This window comes from Lipotes vexillifer, unplaced genomic scaffold (assembly GCF_000442215.2).
Source record: "Lipotes vexillifer unplaced genomic scaffold, Lipotes_vexillifer_v1.1 scaffold90, whole genome shotgun sequence".
NCBI lineage: Eukaryota > Metazoa > Chordata > Mammalia > Artiodactyla > Lipotidae > Lipotes > Lipotes vexillifer.
In genome coordinates this window covers 4935858-4940261 of record NW_006782310.1, presented here as the reverse complement: position 1 = coordinate 4940261, position 4404 = coordinate 4935858, and the positions used below count along the sequence as shown (strand labels likewise).

The window sequence follows — 4404 nt, the reverse complement described above, 5'->3', positions numbered from 1 at the left end:
TTGCGGACCACAGGCTCCGGACGCGCAGGCTCAGTGGCCATGGCTCACGGGCCCAGCCGCTCCGCGGCATGTGGGATCCTCCCGGACCGGGGCACGAACCCGTGTCCCCTGCACTGGCAGGCGGACTCTCAACCACTGCGCCACCAGGGAAGCCCTATTTAGGTCTTCTTTTATTTCAATGATATTTTGTAGTTTTCAGTGTATGTCTTGTACTTCTTTTGATAAATTTATTGCTGTGTATGTTATTCTTTTTGATGCTTTGGGAATTGTTTCCTTTATTTCACTTTCATAGTGTTCATTGATACTGTATAGAAATTGAATTGATGTTTGTATACTGACCGTCTATCCTACAACTTTCCTGAATTTGTTTTTTTAGTACTAATAGCTTTGTGTGTGGATTTTTTAGGATCTTCTGTATACAAGATTATACTCTCAGCAAGGAGAGATGTTTTACTTCTCCCTCTCCAATCTGGATGTATTTTATTTCATTTTGTTGCCTAATTGTCCTGGATAGGACTTCTAGCACAATACTGAATAGAAGTGGTGAGAAGAGACGTCCTTGCCTTGTTCCTGATCTTCATGGTAAAACTTTCATTATTTCACCTTTAAGTATGATGTTAGCTGTGGTTTTTTTGTAGATGGCCTTTATCAGGTTGATTAAATTTCCTTTTATTCCTAGCTTATTGAGTGTTTTTATATTCAAGAAATATTTACTGAGCACTTACTGTGTTCCAGGCATTGTTCTAAGTGCTGGGGACATAACAGCAGACAAAATAGAAGCTGGTATGATAATGACCGAGAAAGATCATAAACAAATAAATATTAACTACGTCAGGTGGTAAGACATGTTATGGCTCAACTATGTAAAAAAAAAAAAACCACCCATGTACACACACATATAAATATAGACAATCCCTGGAAAGGCAAACAAGACACAAAGAGCAGCAGTTGACTCTGGGGTGGCCATAGTGGTGGCAACTGGATTTGGTGGTGCTCCCTGGGCATTCTTCTTCCTCTTTTGACACCTTTTGAATTTGGTACCATGTTAAATGTATTACCTAGCCAAAAAAATTAGTTTTAAAATAATGTTCTCATTTACTAAAGATTCAGAAATAGAAAGGTACCACACCAAAAGAAAGGCTTTTGTCCACCCAGCATCAGGGAGACGCTCATGGGGAGCATTAGTGTCGCTATTAGAAGAAGTAGGCAAACGACCCCCAAACCAATCGGCATTAGGTCTTCAAGAAAGGGAATTTCAGGGTCTCTTCTGGCTCATGCACCTTCAGTTCTTGGTTCCATGCAGGGTGAGTGACCATCAGTAAGCACCCAGAGGCTTTAAGAACCACTTGAACCACAACTGTGTAATCAATATGCTCCCTTCACCAAAACAAGGACATTCCCATCCAATGGGTTATGCAAAATATTTCAGCACTTAAAGGTTAAGCATTTAATTATCCAGAGCAACCACTTAACCAGACAAATTCTCAAACCTGCAAGAAAACTTTGGGGGTGGGTAGGGGTCAGGGATAGAAAGAGGAGGTGAATCTTACGTTATTGTGGTTTGGTTTGCTTGTTTTTCCCTGCCCTCTTTCTGGTTGGTTCGTTTCTGTGTGAAAAAAGAGGGGGCTATGTTCCTAGACTCCCAGCAGCGGTAAGGGTGAGTTTATAGTCCACAAAGTCTACTTCAAGAGGAAATGCTGGGAAATTGTACTAGATAGATAGATAGATAGATAGTTAGATAGGTAGGTAGGTAGATAGATAATCACAGAACACTATCACAATTACAGTAGATGTTAAAAGGGCACTGAAGGCCAGCCTGGGATCCTGGCTATCACATCTAAACTTTACATTTGAGGAAAAGGGTGCTGTTGTCTGTGAGACAAGAATGAAACAAGGAGGGACCTACTTTCTACTTTCCCAGGGTAGTGTTGAGGGGAGAGGTCAGCCAATGATGGGTGTGAGGGATGAGAGCTGGAGGGGACTAGGGGATTGAGGAGGAGTGATGCTGAAATAATTACCTACTGTACTATAACAGCTTCTGGGATTTGCTTCAAAAGAATGGGGAGACTTTCTCAAGTTCTCTGCACCTGTGGGTATTCATTCTATAGGTGTCTCTATTTCTGTGGGTAGGAAGTTTCTATAAGCAAAAAAGTTCAGAGAGAAAAGGAAAGAGAGAGACAGACAGACAGACAGAGGGGGCACTGTCTCCAGCAGGTGAGTGGGCAACTAGGAAGCTCAGGGAGGGAGTGAAGAGAGGCTGCCAGAGGGCCCCTGTCTCCTCCCCTGAGCTTACCTACTTAAGTACAGATGGGGCCACTTGAGGAGGGGCACACAGCCCTTAAAGCTCCCAAAGGCGGGGCGGGGGGTGGGGGCGGCGCGGGGAACAATCACGTTCCGGAACATGAGAAAATGACCCAAAGAGCCGAAGTCAGCTACCTGACAACTGAAACATAAATCATGGTTGCTGTTCTGCCACAAGCAGGCAAGCAGCACCAGCTGTTCACCACGACAGAATAAATACACCTCAAATCCCAGTGCCGGGCGCCACGACCTGCTCACTTACCCGGCACCCCTCCCAGTTCAAACAGCACGCCCTTCTAAGGCTTGGTGAAGCCCCTCACAGAAGGTTGCTGGAAAAGGATGAGTCCCGACCTGGTGCGGAACGCCCTCCCGCCCTGCAGCAGTGGGCTGGGAGGACCAATGGCCAGATCAAGCTTGCCTTCCAATTTAACCTGCCTGTTCCGCGTTGCGGAACTCGAAGGCACGATAAGATCCCGGTCCTCACATCCAATGTACTGGCTTGTCCTGTACTTAAAGTTCAAATTGCACGTTTTGCTAATTCTTCAGGTCCCCCAGCGAGCTGGACTTCCGAGGCATTGTTCTGCCTACACTAGTGAGAAAAATGAGACTTTGAAAATACAAACTGCTGGGAGCCATCCCAGAGGAGTCTCGGGAAGCTCCTGCACGGCGGCCGCAGCCCCTCGGTCCCCAACCCGCGCGCCCGCAGAGTCCTGCATTTTGCAACCCCGGTTCCAATTGGAACTTTAGAGCCGGGAGTCTCGTGGCAAGCGAAGGCAAAATGAATCCTCAGCCCTATTCGCAGAGGGCGGAGACAGGTGGCAAAGGACCACTTTGGTCCTACATCCCTGGGAAGTCTAAGAAGCAAGAAGTCTTGGGGTTGCATGTGGGACCTCAGGGAGCCGCGTCCACAAAGAGAGCTCGTGGACACACCCCTCCATGTCTTTCGATTCAAAATGGGTCCCTAATGAGGTAACGCCGCTCCCGCCGGGAGCAAAAGTTCCTTCCACGTTGGTTCTAGAAACCGCGTGTCCCCCACGGCCTCCCGGCAGGCCCGGCGCAGCTGCCCCCGCCGGTCTCACCTGCCAGGCGGCCGAACTCGCGCGCCCGGAGCTCGTGCAGGCTGCGCCGGCCGTACCCGTAGACGAGAGGCTGCGGACTCGAGTCCAGGAACTGCGCAAAGGCCAGCAGCTCGGCCCCCGACTGCCCGGCCCCGCCAGCCATGACCCAGGCCTGAGCGCCGCGCAATCCAAGCAGGCTGCGCCGGGGAAGCGCCGAGGCCCGCCCGCCGCGTCTCCGCCCCGCCGCGCCCCGGCCGCGCCTCCCGGCCAGCCAGTGGCACCGCGTCCCCCCCGAGGGGCGGCGCCTCTCCCAGCAGGCCGGGCTTGACCCGGGCACGCTGACTCACGGAGTTTCACTGCTTTCTGCCCTTTTCCCACCTGGGGGCAGGGGGAGGGAGTGCCCGTGGTTGTCTCTTTTAACTGCTTTCCAACGGAGTCCACGGAGACACCCCCAGACCCTTGGAACACAAAGTTCTCGTTTACGGTACCACGGAGAGGCTGATGCAAGATGCAATGAATTGCTTTTTGCTGCTGGGCATCCTGGAACCTGGCGATCCTCCCCGCCGACTCTCCCTGGCCCGAGACCAGCGCAGCGCCCGGGAGCCTCACTCTCCGTGGAGGAACCCCAGTGTGTGGGGCGGGGCGTTTGTAAGGAGACTTTCCCAGTTGCTGTTCCCCAGTGGGGCGTGTGCTCGGCGTTTCTGAGCAAAAGGTGGAAGAGGAAAAAGATTGGGGACCGATGAGTTTGGTTAATAAGGTCGCGGCAGGTGGGCACCGTCGGGACCCGGTAGCTCCAGTACGACCCAAGCAAAAGCACCTCCTCCGCTCCGCCAGGGGCCTGCATTCCAGGACACCACTGCCTCAAGTGTGGAGAGGCGGGCCAAACCCACGGGCGGGAATTGCCGGGCCCAGTGTGAGTGTGGAAGCGAGTGGGCAGGTGGGGGCCGGCTTCCGGGGATGGAGTGAAAGGTACTGGAGGCCCAGGAAAGGTGCCCGAGGTGAGGGGAGGGCTGTGCAGAACCCGCATAGGAGGGCGGCAAAGTCT

General features: G+C 51.7%; 1 protein-coding gene across 1 annotated transcript in view; it reads right to left on the bottom strand.

The window, feature by feature from the left end:
* MOCOS (molybdenum cofactor sulfurase) overlaps window positions 1–4153 on the bottom strand; it is a 58057-nt gene extending 53904 nt beyond the window's left edge. The window contains exon 1 of the mRNA XM_007455215.1: window positions 3738–4153. The gene's annotated coding sequence lies outside the window, so the exon portion shown is untranslated. The remainder of the gene's footprint in view (window positions 1–3737) is intronic.
* Between the last annotated feature and the right edge of the window lie 251 nt (window positions 4154–4404).